The following is an 18,842-nucleotide window of genomic DNA, read 5'->3' as shown; positions in this document are numbered from 1 at the left end:
AGAGCCAATTCTCACTTATTGTTACCAATCTGTTCAAGGAAGATTTCGAGGAACGAGCCTAGGAGTCGGCAACGGTGAAACCTGAGGGCTTTTTAGCCATCTAGACAATACTTCCGCTGTTTGGGCTCTTGGAAGTGAGAATTGAAACTGGGCATCGGAATTTAGTATACCCGAATATTTGCATCACTACGGAGATAGAGAACGGTGGCACCTTCCATTCCTTGATGTGTTGGTCAGGAGTAAGAGTGGGACATGTCGTTCATAGCAAGGTAACTCGCACTGATCCCTTTCTTCAGGCTGATGGTCAGACCCACGTCATGGCAAACAATGAAAGTTTGTCAGCTAAGTCAGTGCACCTCGAAGTCACCTTTCGCCAGAATGGTTATGTTGTTGTTGTTGTGGTCTTCAGTCCTGACACTGGTTTGATGCAGATCTCCATGCTACTCTATCCTGTGCAAGCTTCTTCATCTCCCAGTACCTACTGCAACCTACATCCTTCTGTATCTGTTTGGTGTATTCATCTCTTGGTCTCCCTCTACGATTTTTACCCTCCATGCTGCCCTCTAATACCAAATTGGTGATCCCTTGATGCCTCAGAACATGTCCTACCAACCGATCCCTTCTTCTAGTCAAGTTGTGCCACAAACTTCTCGTATCCCCAATCCTATTCTGTACTTCCTCATTAGTTATGTGATCTACCCATCTAATCTTCAGCATTTTTCTGTAGCACCACATTTCGAAAGCTTCTGTTCTCTTCTTGTCCAAACTATTTATCGTCCATGTTTCACTTCCATACATGGCTACATTCCATACAAATACTTTCAGAAACGACTTCCTGACACTTAAATCAACACTGGATGTTAACAAATTTCTCTTCTTCAGAAATGCTTTCCTAGCCATTGCCAGTCTACATTTTATATCCTCTCTACTTCGACCATAATCAGTTATTTTGCTCCCCAAATAGCAAAACTCCGTAACTACTTTGCGTGTCTCATTCCTTAATCTAATTCCCTCAGCATTACCCGACTTAATTCGACTACATTCCATTATCCTCGTTTTGCTTTTGTTGATGTTCATCTAATACCCTCCTTTCAAGACACTGTCCATTCCGTTCAACTGCTCTTCCAAGTCCTTTGCTGTCTCTGGCAGAATTACAATGTCATCGGCGAACCTCACAGTTTTTATTTCTTCTCCATGGATTTTAATATATACTTCACTGCTTGCTCAATATAGAGATTGAATAACATCGGGGAGAGGCTACAACCCTGTCTCACTCCCTTCCCAACCACTGCTTCCCTTTCATGTCCATCGACTCTTATAACTGCCATCTGGTTTCTGTACAAATTGTAAATAGCTTTTCGCTCCCTGTATTTTACCCCTGCCACCTTCAGAATTTGGAAGAGAGTATTCCAGTCAACATTGTCAAAAGCTTTCTCTAAGTCTACAAATGCTAGATGTTGTGGGTTGGCAGGAGAGCCAACACCGTGATTTTTAGAGGAAGCCGAAGGGCACGCGTTTTAGCTCACGTAGGCTGGCGTGAGGTCTGGAACAGGACAAGGAAATTAGAATTTAGAAAAACGGACGTAACTGGTGGAATACCTAACTTTAATCCATTAATGATGAGCGTCGCTCTTGACTATACATTATTCACAATATCAATAGTAACTGAACATGGGCCGGCCGGAGTGGCCGAGCGGTTCTAGGCGCTACATGCTGGAACCGCGCGACCGCTACGGTCACAGGTTCGAATCCTGCCTAGGGCATGGATGTGTGTGATGTCCTTAGGTTAGTTAGCTTTAAGTAGTTCTAAGTTCTAGGGGACTGATGACCTCAGAAGTCCCATAGTGCTCAGAGCCATTTGAACCATTAACTGAACATGGCGCCTTGTTAGGTCGTAGCAAATGACGTAGTTGAAGGCTATGCTCACTATCGTCTCGGCAAATGAGAGCGTATTTAGTCAGTGAACCATCGCTAGCAAAGTCCGTTGTACCACTGGGGCGAGTCTCTCTAGACCTGCCGTGTGGCGGCGCTCGGTCTGCAATCACTGATAGTGGCGACACGCGTGTCCGACGTATACTAACGGACCGCGGCCGATTTAAAGGCTACGACCTAGCAAGGGTGGTGTCTGGCGGTGACACCACATTCCTCCCCCGCAAATCGGCGCACGGTTGTGGCATAAGGCTTCCGCCCGCCGTGGGGACGACCACATGTTGACGTATGCGACGAGGTGGGGAGCCTAACGACAGGCGAGGCTGTGCCACTCGCACCCTGCCATTCGGACCGCGGGGAGCTAGGGAACGCCTGAAAAACCTGCTCCAGGGTGCACGCCAACATGCGGTGTATGCGCCCGCAGAGAGACAGGAGGGGCCGAAGGGTCGACATCCATCGGGCCGGGGCACCCGACGGGCGAAAACGACATATGGTCCGGAGTGGGCAAGAGTTCCATGTCGGAGGACAACTGGTCACGGGAAGCGATCGGCGGCGCGTGACCCAGGGAGGCGCCCGGCGGTTGCAGCGACGCGTCCACTGCGGGCGTCGCCGGCGGGAGAACAGTTGGCGGCGGCGGCGGCGGCTGCGGCGGAGGCGGCGGCGGCGGCGGCGCGTCGCCATTGGGCAAAATGGAAGGCAGCGTCGGTAACACCTGGGGCTGAGGCGAGCCAGTAGATGGGTCCCCAGGGCGCAGACCGGACGGCACCGTCGCTGAAAGCAGACGGGGAGCAGCAGATCCCGTGCGACGATAGAGGCGCAGCTGATTGAGATGCCGACGCACCGCACCAGAGGCCCCCAAAACCAGATACATAGCGCGGCCGAGGCAGCGAAGAATGCGCCCTGCGAGCCAACGCCGTGAACCTCGATAGTGGCGGTAGTAGACAACGTCGCCTGGAGCAAAAGCAGGTGTCTGCCGCTGCACAGGAACCTGATGCGGCGGATGTAGCAAAGACATCAAGGTTCGATGAGGGCGACCGTGGAGCAACTCAGCCGGCGAGCGACCATCTCAGGGCTGTGAGCGATACGAGGACAAAAAGAGCAATAACGCGTCCTCCCTAGAATGCGACTCTTTCAACTTCAACATCTGTGACTTGAAAGTCCTGACCAATCGTTCAGCGGCACCGTCTGACTGTGTCGAAAACGGCGCGGACGTCAGATGTTGAATACCATTGGCCTTTCAGAATGACTGAAATTCTGCGGACATGAATTGTGGGCCATTGTCGGAAACAATAGTCTGTGGAAGACCTTCGATGCAAAAGATAGCGGATAACGCTTGGATGGTGGCAGATGACGTCGTGGAAGACATCCGGACAACAAAAGGAAAATTACTGAATGCATCTACCACAACCAACCATCGAGCATTCCAGAATGGACCAGCGTTGCCAAGGGGAAGTGGCTTTTGGCCATGCAAAGATTTTCCGGGGTGGTGCTGATTGTTGTTCGGCACACACCATGCAAGAAGAGCACATATTCGTAATCGCAGCATCGATTCCGAACCAAGTACAGTGCTGACGAGCAAGTTGTTTCGTTCTCACTATACCCCAATGTCCTTGGTGGAGAAGCCGTAAGACGGAGAACTGTAACGAACGTGGAACCACGACCCTGGACTGATCATTATCAGAACGCAACAGCAAAACACCACGTCGTACAAAAAGTCTCTCCTTGTGAGCAAAAAATCGGCGAACCAAGGATCCCTGATCCGTGACTTTGACAAGGGCCATTGCGTAGCAACAAAACGCAGAACGGTAGCAAGGACAGGGTCGGCAGCTGTGGCTGTAGCTACACGACGAAAATCAATCGGAAACGATTCGACCACGTCATCGGCTTCCGAATCAATGAACATGCAAGCAAGTTCGGAGGAATCGAATGCTCTATCCTCAGCAACAGGCAAACGGGACAACGCATCGGCGTTTCCGTGCTTAGCAGTGGACCGATACAAGATATCGTAGCGATACTGCAAGAGGAAAATAGACCAGCGAATGAATTTCTGCGCTGTACGTGGAGGTACAGGCTTGGTCGGATGAAAAAGCGATATCAAAGGTTTGTGGTCTGTGATGATGGTAAAGTGACGACCATACATGAAATCATGAAACTTTGTAACACCAAATACGAGAGCCAATGCATCTTTCTCGATCTGTGAATAATTTCTTTGCGCAGACGAGAGCAATTTGGACACAAAGGCAATAGGGCGATCGTGCGAACCATCTTTGTGCGCAAGCACAGCACCGATCCCGAAATCCGATGCATCCACCATCAACAAAAGGGGCTTCCGGGGATCGAATGGCGTAAGGTAAGTATTGGAAAGCAACGCCGATTTCAAATGGTGAAAGGCGCGTTCGCATTCCGTCGTCCAGACGAACGGAACACCTTTACGGCGTAAGCGATGAAGCGGAGCCGAAATGGAAGAGGCATGGGGAACATAGCGACGATAATAGTTAATTTTTCCCAGCACACTCTGTAGCTGCTTGAAATTCTGCGGCGAAGGCAAGTCTTGTATGGCACGGAGGTGCTCGGGACTGGGATGTATGCCTTGGGCATTGAGTACATGTCCCAGGTAGGGTAAGTCACGAGCAAAAAACACACATTTGTCCTTCCGCAAGCGAAGACCATTTTGTCGCAAGACCTGAAATAATGTTCTGAGATTGGCTAAATGTTCTTCTTCCGTCTTTCCGGAGATCACAATATCGTCCAGATAGTTTGCTGCAGTAGGGACCGATGCACAAACAGTTTGTAGATATTGCTGAAACAATGCAGGGGCGGATGCACACCCGAATGGCAGTCGTTTGAATCGATACAAACCAAGATGCGTGTTAACCACCAAAACGCGCTGGGATTATTCGTCCACCGGTATTTGCAAGTACGCATCTGCTAGGTCCAACTTCGAAAAATATTTACCCGGGCACAGTTTGTCAAAAAGATCTTCCGGGCGGGGTAAAGGAAAAGTTGCAGTCACTAGTTGTGGATTCACTGTTGCCTTGAAGCCCACACAAAGTCTTAATTTTCCGGAAGGTTTTGGCAAAATTACGAAGGGTGATGCCCAGAGAGAAGCCTGCACACGTTCAATTACACCTTGTGATTCCAAATCGTGTAATGTTTTTGCGACCTCATCACACAATGCGTGGGGAACATTGCGCGCTCTGAAAAATTTCGGTTGTGCGTTTACTTTCAGTTCCAAATGTGCCTTATAGTTCTTAGCGCAACCGAGGCCTGGTGCAAAAATGTCTGCAAATTCGTCACATAGACGAGAAACACTGTCAGAAGGCTCAGTCTGGTTCACTGATAGGACCTGATTTACGATAGACAAGTTAAACAACTGAAATAAATCTAAACCAAACAAGTTCACTGCAGAAGAAGAACGAAGACCGTAAAATGACACAAGTTTTGTTTGTCCCTTGTATGTTGCAAGAAGGCTGCACTGTCCTAACACAGGGATCTCTTGACCTAAATAGGTACTTAACATTTGCGGCACGCAACGGAGGTGTGCCCAGCAGTTTGTAAGTGTCTTGATTGATCAGTGAAACTGCAGCCCCCGTATGGAGCTGGAATGGTATCACTTTGCCGTTAATGTCCAAGTCCACAAAAAATTTATTGTCCTGCTGACGACAAGAGCGAATGTCTCGTGCAACGTGTACTGACACTGGTACAAAATCACTTGCCACTTGACGGGAGTTCCGGCGATGTCGACGCACACTATTTGTGGGACGAACACAGTCACTGTTAGAGAGAGGGGCACTGGGTGGAGTGGAATGAACGATATGAATTTCCATGGGCGAAGTTTCGCGAGCCTGAGTATCCTTGGTTCGATTCCGATTCCGGCGAGAAGCAAAGGGCCTGGAATGATTTTGAGTTTCCGATCTGAGCTTTTTCTGGCAAACACTTTGAACATGTCCTTTTTTATTACAGTAAAAGCAAATAGCTTGATGTGACGGGCAATTCTCACGCGAATGTCTAATAGCACACCACGGGCATGATTTCACTGCATTTGCTTGCTGGCGCAGTACACGTGGCTGAGAGCCTGGCGGCAGCGGCGCATCCGGGTGCGAGGACTGTTTACTGTTCCGTGCAGCTCGCCCGGCGGGCCGGTTAACCTGACACACGGGTGGCGAAGTTTCAAATGATTCCTGAGCAAAGTCAAGTGTGTCCTGCCGATCCAATATGTCCATCACTTGTTGAAGGGAGGGATTGACTAGTTTCAAAATCTGTTCCCTGATATGAACATCAGAAACGTTCTGTGCACTGGCATCAGATACCATAGTATCTGAATAAGGGAGGCCACATTGACACTCAAAAGCACAATCCCTAGTAAGGCCTTGCAAGGTTGCAACCCACTCCCAAAGAGTCTGACCTGCCTTACGTTTTGTACGAAAGAAGGTATACCTTTTCGCAACTACATTGACTGATTCTTTGAAATATGCATCTAATGCAGACAAAATTTCTTCGTAGGACAGAGTTGCTATGTCGCGTCAGGGAAATAATTTGACTATCACACGGTACGTGGTCACCCCGACGGAAGATAACAAAAATGGCTGCCGCTTGTTACCTTGAATTCTGTAGGCGGCGAGATGGAATCCAAATTGGCGTTACCACTCCGTCCAGCTTTCCAGTGCGGCATCAAAAGGACGAAAAGTTGGTGCAACTGCGTGTTGTGGCTGCGGTAGCGGTGGGGCGCGGCTGCCGCATCGTTTTGCATCGCACGTTGACCCTGGACAAGCTGTCCAAGGGCATCCAGTAAGGCCTGCGACTGCTGATTCTGTAAGCGATAAAATTCGGACAGTACATCTGGGGATGGTGGCGAAGCCATTACACAAGTAAATCAGTCTATGAATACGAACGCAAAATCCTCGTCGTCAATCTGTGGTGGACTGGCTAGACAGCCAATCCACTGTGATGGGTAGCCGAAAGGCACGCGTTTAAGCTCACGCAGGCTGGCGTGAGGTCTGGAACAGTTAAAGGAATTGAGTCTAGCAAAAAAGGTACATAGCTGCTGGAATACTTAACTTTAATCCATAATTAGTGAACATCGGTCTGATGGTACATGCATCACAAGATAAATAGCAAATGATAATGGCGCCTTGCTAGGTCGTAGCAAATGACGTAGCTGAAGGCTATGCTAACTATCGTTTCGGCAAATGAGAGCGTAATTTGTCAGTGAACCATCGCTAGCAAAGTCGGCTGTACAACTGGGCGAATGCTAGGAAGTCTCTCTAGACCTGCCGTGTGGCGGCGCTCGGTCTGCAATCCATGATAGTGTCGACACGCGCGTCCGACGTACACTAACGGACCGCGGTCGATTTAAACGCTACCACCTAGCAAGTGTGGTGTCTGGCGGTGACACCACACTATAAACGTAGGTTTGCATTTCCTTAATCTAGCTTCTAAGATAAGTCGTAGGGTCAGTATTGCCTCACGTGTTCCGATATTTCTATGGAATCCAAACCGATCTTCCCCGAGGTCGGCTTCTACCAGTTTTTCCATTCGTCTGTAAAGAATTCGCGTTAGTATTTTGCAGCTGTGACTTATTAAACTGATAGTTCGGTAATTTTCACATCTGTCAACACCTGCTTTCTTTGGGATTGGAATTATTATATTATTCTTGAAGTCTGTGGGTATTTCGCCTGTCTCATACATCTTGCTCACCAGATGGTAGAGTTTTGTCAGGACTGGCTCTCCCAAGGCTGTCAGTAATTCCAATGGAATGTTGTCTACTCCTGGGGCCTTGTTTCGACTCAGGTCTTTCAGTGCTCTGTCAAACTCTTCACGCAGTATGATATCTCCCATTTCATCTTCATCTACATCCTCTTCCATTTCCATAATATTGTCCTCAAGTACATCGCCCTTGTATAGACCCTCTATATCCTCCTTCCACCTTTCTGCCTTCACTTCTTTGTTTAGAACTGGGTTGCCATCTGAGCTCTTGATATTCATACAAGTGGTTCTCTTTTCTCCAAAGGTCTCTCTAATTTTCCTGCAGGCAGTATCTATCTTACCCCTAGTGAGATAAGCCTCTACATCTTTACATTTGTCCTCTAGCCATCCCTGCTTAGCCATTTTGCACTTCCTGTCGATCTCATTTTTGAGACGTTTGTATTCCTTTTTGCCTGCTTCGTTTATGCATTTTTATATTTTCTCCTTCCATCAATTAAATTCGATATTTCCTCTGTTATCGAAGGATTTCTTCTAGCCCTCGTCTTTTTACCTACTTGATCCTCTGCTGCCTTCACTACTTCATTCCTCAAAGCTACCCATTCTTCTTCTACTGTATTTCTTTCCCCCATTCCTGTCAATTCTTCCCTTATGCTCCCCTGAAACTCTGTACAACCTCTGGTTCTTTCAGTTTATCCAAGTCCCATCTCCTTAAATTCCCACCTTTTTGCAGTTTCTTCAGTTTTAATCTACAGTTCATAACCAACAGATTGTGGTCAGAGTCCACATCTGCCCCTGGAAATGTTTTACAATTTAAAACCTGGTTCCTAAATCTCTGTCTTACCATTATATAATCTATCTGAAACCTGTCAGTATCTCCAGGCTTCTTCCATGTATACAACCTTCTTTCATGATAATCTCACAAATGAAACTTCCTGGCAGATTAAAACTGTGTGCCCGACCGAGACTCGAACTCGGGACCTTTGCCTTTCGTGGGCAAGTGCTCTACCAAAGCACGACTCACGCCCGGTACTCACAGCTTTACTTCTGCCAGTATCTCGTCTCCTACCTTCCAAACTTTACAGAAGCTCTCCTGCGAACCTTGCAGAACTAGCACTCCTGAAAGAAAGAATATTGCGGAGACATGGCTTAGCCACAGCCTGGGGGATGTTTCCAGAATGAGATTTTCACTCTGCAGGAGAGCGTCTGTAAAGATTGAAAGGTAGGACACGAGATACTGGCAGAAGTAAAGCTGTGAGTACCGGGAGTGAGTCGTGCTTCGGTAGCTCAAATGGTAGAGCACTTGCCCGCGAAAGGCAAAGGTCTCGAGTTCGAGTCTCGGTCGGGCACACAGTTTTAATCTGCCAGGTAGTTTCATATCAGCACACACTACGCTGCAGAGTGAAAATCTCATTCTGGAATCTCACAAATGGTTATGACGAACGATATGTCAGGCACATGTTGCGCTATCGACCTATCGTGCATCGAGTGAGAGACAATAATAACGACGTGGCACTTAGGTCTACAGCCTTTTTGCCTTAAGCAGACAGCATAGCGAATAGGAATGGCTGTATTTAGTGAAGACAGTGTAAAGTGCCTTCTTCTACTTCCATCTAAGATTTGGGCTTCTTTTAGAGCCTGTAAAGACATAAGGCTGGAGTCTACCGTATACGATGCAGTGTTCCACGTCGTACATTAGTGCTTCACGAGCGTGGAGGACCGGGCTACAGTGCATAAGCGTCACACACGCTTACAACGGCCGAACAAATCTACTATTGTAGAACATTGCCTCCGTACCGGTGATTCCATGCAGTATAACAACAGTGAGGTTCTGTCGTGCACTTCCAACTATTGGGATAGTGTTATTAAGTAAGCAGTTGAGAGTAAATTATCAAATGACCTTATAAATAGAGACGAAGTTTTTCCTTAAACTTCTGACGTTGCTCGCGCTTGACTGTGCGCCAGCTCTAGTTCCTTACGGTGTGTGTCTGCGTGTGTTGCCTTTCTGCATATGCCGTGTTTTGGTAGTTCCGTCTACTGAAGGTTTAAATTGCCTTGCACATGGATGTCTCGTTGCATTTAAGCCTTGAAAATGACGGGATGCTCACCTGTAGAAACACCGGCGGTTATCAAAGACGTCACCCGGCTGCATTCCCGTAAATTGTTTGAAAAGTATGCAGTCATTCTGCGTAGCGAAAGCGGCGAATTCCCAACTTACGAGCTACGAAAGAACAGCACCAGAAACCTGTACAACAAGCACATTTCTGTTCGTCATGAGAATCACGTGAAGTCATGAGTCTTATGGTCTCCTAAATTACTCACTTGTGACCCTTCGGTTAAATTGTCTGCCTGATAGCAAGTTCGCGAAATACAAAGTCAAGTCAACACAACATATAGCAACAGTAATAATAATATCGGGAACTAAATTGACGACCCATAAATGATGACCACACAATTGCGATTTGATTAGAATAATGTTTATTCAGAAAGCAAACTAATATCGAAAGTGGTCGTATTTGGATAACTGTTACACTCGAGCGCATATCCATTTGACACATTTCGATCATTCACAATCTCATAGCGAAATAAAAGTCTAATATTCCACCTCGTTAACTATACGAAAAGTTAGAGTTCACACCAGGCGCGCGCCTGCTCACCACGCAGAGACTAAGTCCCGCGGTACCACACAACGCGAAATTTTCCAAGTCTTTTCACTTCCGAGCTCCAACACTGTCCTCTCTGCCCATCCGCAGCCGCGTTTCCCGCGCGCCGAACCTCGTCGCTCAACTGACTAGGGCAGTTCCCTTTCCTGAAGCCGTCCATGTGATTGGCTACAGCTTCTTCTACATTATTTAACATTTTAACATATTTCAATAATCAAAGCTTGACCACTTTCACGTTCTAAATAAAGGAACAATAATATTCATTCCCGGCGGAGGTTCTAGTCCTCCCTCGGGCATGGGTGTGTGTGTTTGTCCTTAGCATAATTTAGGTTAAGTATGCGTGTAAGCTTAGGGAGTGATGACCTTAACGGTTACGTCCCATACGATTTCACAGACACACAAAATAATATCCATTACATAACAGACGTTAATTTCTTTTACATAAAACCAATACAATTTCCTTCTTAATTTTGAATGTCACAGCCAGTAGCCTTGCACAAATGTGCTTCCTGATAAATAAATAAAGAACAAAAGTAACTAATATGCATTAAATTTTACAACAAATATTCTATTACCTAATGATTCAGTAAGGTGTCATGCTATAATCGTTCTATGTGTTTTGTGTGGAGGAAATGATGAGCTGATGCTTAAATGAAAATACTGATAGTTTAAATTTACTATATCTTTTAAACAAATAAAATTATAGAGTTGAGATTCACAACTTTTGTCATTTTAATGATGCGCTTCTATATGAAATGTCGATCATTAAGATCTATCAATGCGTTCACATTTTAGCATTCAGATCTTCGTTGCAAAACCTGTTAATTTCACTTTAACAGTAAATCCTAATCTATTATAGATATGATAAATATTCAAGTTTTATTGGGATCACCACGACAATTTATGGAGGATGGCAGATTGAAATTACTGTGGCTTCATTCCCTACATTACTACAGAAATAAATCGTTTTCATAAATGTTTCCCTTTATGGCCGATCTTAGGTCCGCCGTATTTAACACTGCTACGTCTCCCTGGCCACAAACGGCTTCTACGGTGGTTTCCTGTGACGTAGGTTCTCGTCTGTCTCACTCGCACACTGCAGCACTTACGCTTCCATAGACAATAGACGCCTCTAAGTTTCCCCATCTCGTTGTGAATCTGCGCCCTTTGTGACATGCCGTTCTGGACGACAGGGTTCGTTTCACAATTCCTGTAGGCTGACTCTTTCGGCCATATATTTAAATTAGAGCGAAATGCTCGTTAACTCACAGTATTGACTGACAAACAAAGGTAAAGCTTCTTGCAAGGGAAGAGGAAAGAAAATGAAACTTCACAGGTTGAGAGGGCATCTGATATTTCATTGATTACAAACTCGAGTCACAACTTGGTAATGTGATGCCACTTATTAGTCTGACGTTGCACCATCTCTGGCCTGGATGCACGCATTGATTTGATTGGGAAGGGTGTGATAGTTCCGCTCTACCCTCCCCTGAGTCACAGTTTCCCAGAACTGCCATAACAGGTGCTCGACATCCTGGTTTCTACCACTGGGTTACAGTCAACATTTGAACTCGTCCTGTACACGTTCTGTTGGGGTCAGATTCATGGACTTTGCTGGCCACTGGAGTACCTCAGCATCATAGAAACACTTGTATGTGTGGATAAGCAATGTCCTGCTGGAAAATGGCACCATGCATGAAATACTTGAAGGCATAGGATGCCCATTACATACACTTGTGGCTTCAGAGTTCGCTCAGTCACTACCAGCCATACCTGAAGTCATAACCGCTGGTTTCCCACACCTAGCGACGTCCTACGCATAGGCCAATAATTCGCTAATCCAGTTGGTACAAGTCTCTGATCATTGGTGCGAGATTAAATAGAATGTTGGGGGGGGGGGGTTCCATTGTTTCTTCCCATATGGCAGGCACCAATTTGGAAGGGCTACAACGTGCTTGATGTGCAATACAGAGATCCTCCCTTGTGGCGATCAGACGTAGTCAACTGGGAGCTTGACAAGTATGTCTACTCTCACGTTACAATACAGTCCGTCATCGTGTCACTGCCACATCCCAACGCTTCAAAAACTTAGATGAGGCACATTCCAAACTCTCTCTCAGATGCTCATAGTGCTACCTTACTCGAGAATGAGGCAATCACCGTGTCCTGTACAGAGATCACTCAACATTTGATGCTGTTCGTGCCCCCTGTACACCATACTCGCTCTAGGGACAGCACTTAATGTGCACAACACTAATGGTGGCTGTTCTATGCGATAGATCTGCAACTACAATAATTTACATATCCACCGATTGTGTGCACGTTCACGAAGTTACACTGACATCTGACAACGTCTTCTGGATGCCTGAATATTTTTGTCTGATATTTGAGCATTCAAAGAACTGTGGCTGTCGCCCGAACAGCAGTGTCTTACATGCATTGAGAATAGAAAATAGTGGATTGAGAATGGCTAGCTACTAGACGAACTCTGGATTTGCGTAACAAACTCTAAAGACGGACGACAGGTTGATGCACTCTACAATTTATAAGTCACGTAACAGTCGCTGAGTGTACGCACTTTCCGAATGGAAGGTAGCCTGATGAGGATTTTTATGTGATGTATACTAGTTGAGAACCTGGTATTGCCGGGGTATATGTTTATTCCAATCTTCCATTAGTCCACCTTCTCCCTCTCCTCTCTCTGCCCATCTGCACCACTCCTCTCTCTGTCCACCTCCTCCAACCATCCTTCTCTGTCCATCTCCTGTTGTCCCTCTTTCTGTCCCTCTACTCCTCCCCTTTCTCTCTGTCAATCCGCATCTCTTCCCTCTGTCCATCTGCTCCGTTCACCTCTGTCATCTCTCTAATTCCATCTCTTCCTCCTCCTCCTCTCTTTCTCAGTTTCCTCCACTCTGTCCATCTCCTCCTCTTTCCTGTCTCTGACCTCCTCCTCTTCCCTCTCTCTCTCTCTCTCTCTCTCTCTCTCTCTCTCTCTCTGTCCATTTTCTTCTCCCTCTTGTCCATCTGCTCCTCCTACTGTTTGTGCCAATATCTTCCTTCCCTCTCACTGTCTGCCCATCTCTTCTCCCACCATTCTCCCTCCCCATGCTCTCACCCCAATAGGAGGCTGGTGGTTCTTACCCTACAATATTTCTTTCCAGATTATAAGTAATATGTCTGTCAAATCTGATTTAAATCGTTCAAAGGGTTTAGAACGATCTTTTTACCTGGGGCTTTGTTCACATATGTGCCAACGGCCTTGCCGCAGTGTTAACACCGGTTCCCCTCAGATCACCGAAGTTAAGAGCTGTCGGGCTGGGCTAGCACTTGGATGGGTGACCATCCGGTCTGCCGAGCGCTGTTGGCAAGTGGGGTGCACTCACCCCTTGTGAGGCAAACTGAGGACCTACTTGATTGAGAAGTAGCGGCTTCGGTCTCGTAAACTGACATGCGGCCGGGAGAGCGGTGTGCTGACCACATGCCCCTCCATATCCGCATCCAGTGACGCCTGTGGGCTGAGGATGACACGGCGGCCGGTCGGTACCGTTGGGCCTTCATGGCCTATTCGGGAGGAGTTAAGTTTAGTTTAGTTTGTTCACATATGTACGTGTCAAATATACACTCCTGGAAATGGAAAAAAGAACACATTGACACCGGTGTGTCAGACCCACCATACTTGCTCCGGACACTGCGAGAGGCCTGTACAAGCAATGATCACACGCACGGCACAGCGGACACACCAGGAACCGCGGTGTTGGCCGTCGAATGGCGCTAGCTGCGCAGCATTTGTGCACCGCCGCCGTCAGTGTCAGCCAGTTTGCCGTGGCATACGGAGCTCCATCGCAGTCTTTAACACTGGTAGCATGCCGCGACAGCGTGGACGTGAACCGTATGTGCAGTTGACGGACTTTGAGCGAGGGCGTATAGTGGGCATGCGGGAGGCCAGGTGGACGTACCGCCGAATTGCTCAACACGTGGGGCGTGAGGTCTCCACAGTACATCGATGTTGTCGCCAGTGGTCGGCGGAAGGTGCACGTGCCCGTCGACCTGGGACCGGACCGCAGCGACGCACGGATGCACGCCAAGACCGTAGGATCCTACGCAGTGCCGTAGGGGACCGCACCGCCACTTCCCAGCAAATTAGGGACACTGTTGCTCCTGGGGTATCGGCGAGGACCATTCGCAACCGTCTCCATGAAGCTGCGCTACGGTCCCGCACACCGTTAGGCCGTCTTCCGCTCACGCCCCAACATCGTGCAGCCCGCCTCCAGTGGTGTCGCGACAGGCGTGAATGGAGGGACGAATGGAGACGTGTCGTCTTCAGCGATGAGAGTCGCTTCTGCCTTGGTGCCAATGATGGTCGTATGCGTGTTTGGCGCCGTGCAGGTGAGCGCCACAATCAGGACTGCATACGACCGAGGCACACAGGGCCAACACCCGGCATCATGGTGTGGGGAGCGATGTCCTACACTGGCCGTACACCACTGGTGATCGGCGAGGGGACACTGAATAGTGCACGGTACATCCAAACCGTCATCGAACCCATCGTTCTACCATTCTTAAACCGGCAAGGGAACTTGCTGTTCCAACAGGACAATGCACGTCCGCATGTATCCCGTGCCACCCAACGTGCTCTAGAAGGTGTAAGTCAACTACCCTGGCCAGCAAGATCTCCGGATCTGTCCCCCATTGAGCATGTTTGGGACTGAATGAAGCGTCGTCTCACGCGGTATGCACGTCCAGCACGAACGCTGGTCCAACTGAGGCGCCAGGTGGAAATGGCATGGCAAGCCGTTCCACAGGACTACATCCAGCATCTCTACGATCGTCTCCATGGGAGAATAGCAGCCTGCATTGCTGCGAAAGGTGGATATACACTGTACTAGTGCCGACATTGTGCATGCTCTGTTGCCTGTGTCTATGTGCCTGTGGTTCTGTCAGTGTGATCATGTGATGTATCTGACCCCAGGAATGTGTCAATAAAGTTTCCCCTTCCTGGGACAATGAATTCACGGTGTTCTTATTTCAATTTCCAGGAGTGTATTTCGCACACATTTCACACGTATTTGTACACATATTTCACCTGTATGTCTAGCGAGTTTCGCACTGCAGTTTCATTACCAAGCAGCTCAATGTTTATGATTTCATATATCGTAAACCCTGTGCTGTGCAGTGACATAATTGTGCAGGTACATCCAGTGGTACACGTCTGTGCCTTCTATCTGCGATATTTGTTGGGAATAGAGTTAATAGTAAAGGAGTAATAAATTAAAATCCAATGCATGATGTGGCAGTTTTACACGCTTCTCAGTATCTGATGTCATATTTCCTGACTATTATGTCGTACAATGACATATTTTTGTAGATAATTCAGCAGAATATGTGGATACTATATGCGCAAAGTGTTTCAAATAGAATTAGTAGCAACGAAGTGAAAATTTAAAAAGCCTTGCGTGATGCAGTAGTTTTTCACGTATTCTGTGTTATGACGTCGTATCTCTTGAACTCAATGTCCTACAATGATGTAACTTTTCCGGTGCATTCAGTGGTAAATGTATGTGAATACTATCTGCAAAATGTGTCTCGAATTCAATTAGTTGTAAGGAAGTAATAAATTAAAGAGTTATTCATAATGTGGCAGTTTTACTCCTATCTATATCCGGATCTCGCTCCAGCTACTGCCGGGTCTGAGTGCTGATGAGTCCTCTCCATTTGGCTCGGTCCTCCCACCACTTTCCTTCCTCCACTTGCTGCCAGGTAACACCTCCTCTTTCCACATATATTCTCATTCCCACTTTTCCACCGTGTTCTTGGGCGCCCTCTAGGTCTTTTCCCATCCATCTTTAGTTCTTCCATAATTTTGGGGAGTCTCTGCCCAAGCATCCTCTTAACATGCCCATACCATCTTAATCTCTTTCTTTCAATTTCTTCTCTCATACTTTTTTGTTTGAGGTCCTTTCTAATCTCTACATTCCTTACTCTGTTCATTCTTGTTTTTCCCTTAACAGCTCTGAGAAATTTCATTTCCCCTGCTTGCAGTCTGCTCCAGTCGCTTTCTGTCATTCTCCATGTTTCTCCACCATAGGTGACAATAGGTAAGTAACATTCTTATACATAAGGAGTTTTGCTTTTTCTGCAACTTCATCATTCCAAATCAGGTGTTTTATTGTTTGGTAGAAATTGCCTCCCTTCTGTAACCTCCTATTAATTTCGTTAGTTATTTTTCCATCCCTAGATATTTCACTCCCTAAATAAGTGAAACTTTCTACCCCTTTGAGGGGTTCTCCATTCAAGGCAATATTTCCGTTGATTCCTTTCTCCCTTCCAAATACCATTACTTCACTCTTATCTTTATTTATTTATAATCCATACCTTTTCATTATTTCCTTCCACGCATCAAGCTGTAACTGTGCATCTACCTCTTTATCGCCCCATATTACCATATCATCTGCAAAAATCATCTTTTTGTCTTTTTCTTTTACTATATCTTTAACTGCCGAGGCTCGTCTGTGTTTTGAAAGCAATATATTAAGACTTTCCTACTGGCTTGCTAGGCCTAACGCAAGGAAGGATTTTCTGTTGGGGTTGTCTCCCTTAGCCTTTGGAGTTTCTCCTCCACCACAAGGCAGTGGTTCCCTTCTCATTTAATCCCCAGAAAGGAGGGTTGCCTCATCTGCCAGCTACGCCGTTCCGAAGTCTTCCTTCTCCGCCGTCGCTGCCATTAAGGTCTTCACCCGTAACCCTGGGCATGGGTTCCGTGTTATACTCCACGGGATTGGGTCCCTGCCTGAAAGCCATCCTAGCACTCCGGCCTACTGAAGTGTAGGATACCCACCCCCGCGACGTGGACGCGCCAGGCAGGAATTACCCCAGTGGAGGAATAGGGAAGGGGACCCTACCTCCCTGGAGCCGGGTTAATGATTGTGTATGGTGCCACAATCAAAGGGCCCACAGGCACAAAAATCTAGTAAGTGACAAAGTTTTTTCTGTTCATCATTTTGTGGGGGTCGTCAGCGAGAAAAAGTTTCGTAATGGCTTGAAATTATGTGAAACCTTTACTGCAATTCTCTAAGTACACTGAGTCTCAAATATTGGATGATTCTCTCATGGTGGGATACACTGCTTTTTCACACTCCACCCACTTCTGATAGATGGATGGTTCGCAACTCCACGTTGGTTGTTTCCAGACAGTAAATTATATATGTTCAAAGTTCGGCTGAAATCAGTCCGTGGTTTGGGAGGAAACGTGAATCATACATATTTACATACATTTTAATCGGTCGCCTTGCACGTGGCGTGATGTCCACTCGTGAAACACTTTTGTGTCGCATACACTCGACGGTGCGGTGAATGTGTATGAAGAGTACGATGATGACGATACTTGGTGACAGTTGGAAGTGATATTGAAATAGGTGTTGAAATATTTAGTTCATCATCCTTGGAAAGGGCGCCACAAATCCCGCCTCCAGTGTAACGTAGTTGGTTGGTTGGTTGATTGGCGGAGAGGACCAAATAGCGAGGGTATCGGTCCCATCGGCTTATTGAATGATGAGGTGGAAGTCGACGGTGCCCTTTCAAAGGAAACATGCAGGTATTTGCCTGAAGCAATTTAAGGAAATCACGGAAAACCTAAATGAGGATGGCTGGACGTGGGTTTGAAACGTCGTCCTCCCGAATGTGAGTCCAGTGTGCTAACCACTGTGGCCGGCCGCTGTGACCGATCAGTTCTAGGCGCTTCAGTCCGGAACCAGGCGGCTGCTAGGGTCGCAGGTTCGAGTCCTGACTCGGGCATGGATATGTGTGATGTCCTTCAGTACTACAGAGCTGAAAGATATGATACCGAAATTACAAAATATTGAAATGTGTGTGAAATCTTATGGGACTTAACTGCTAAGGTCATCAGTCCCTAAGCTTACACACCACTTAAACTAAATTATCCTAAGAACAAACACACACACCCATGCCCGAGGAAGGACTCGAACCTCCACCGGGACCAGCCGCCACAGTCCATGACTGCAGTGCCCTACATCGCTCGGCTAATCCCGCGAGGCCCGAAATTACAAACAAAGCGTCAAAGTAACGATACACAGCAAACGGCGGGATTGGTCCGAAAATTTGTATGTGAGATAAACAAACTTACACCATTTTTCAGTAAGGAATTTGTTTTCATCTCCAACCGGCGCGAATTGCAGAGCAAATACATGTGAAAGCATCCCTGGAAAATAGAGGTAGCAAGACAGTTGTATCAAGATCAACTAATGCCTTAACGCACTCGTATACAATTATGCCGGCTGTCAATCTGGATGATAAATTGGCCCGAAAGTTATTTATTGTCCTGCGAGAAGTTAAGGTGCCGTGCCCCCTACGATTCTTTCTCGTGTGCGTGATCTTGCAGGGGCAGTAGGGAATATTTACGTCACAGCAAACATGAGTAGGAAAATGGGCATATGAGACCGACAACTATGACAAGAACGGTGCTTTTGGCAAATCGCTGGTCAAAATAACATGCTTTTGCTTTATTCCTGGTCTGTCTACAAAAATCGCACT

General features: G+C 47.0%; 1 pseudogene; it reads left to right on the top strand.

Moving 5' to 3' along the window:
• The first annotated feature begins 13,544 nt into the window (after positions 1 to 13,544).
• Positions 13,545 to 13,662, top strand: LOC126238618 (5S ribosomal RNA; annotated as a pseudogene).
• The last annotated feature ends 5,180 nt before the right edge of the window (positions 13,663 to 18,842 follow it).

The sequence above is a fragment of the Schistocerca nitens genome, chromosome 2 (assembly GCF_023898315.1).
Source record: "Schistocerca nitens isolate TAMUIC-IGC-003100 chromosome 2, iqSchNite1.1, whole genome shotgun sequence".
NCBI lineage: Eukaryota > Metazoa > Arthropoda > Insecta > Orthoptera > Acrididae > Schistocerca > Schistocerca nitens.
This window is presented reverse-complemented; position numbering and strand designations above follow the sequence as displayed.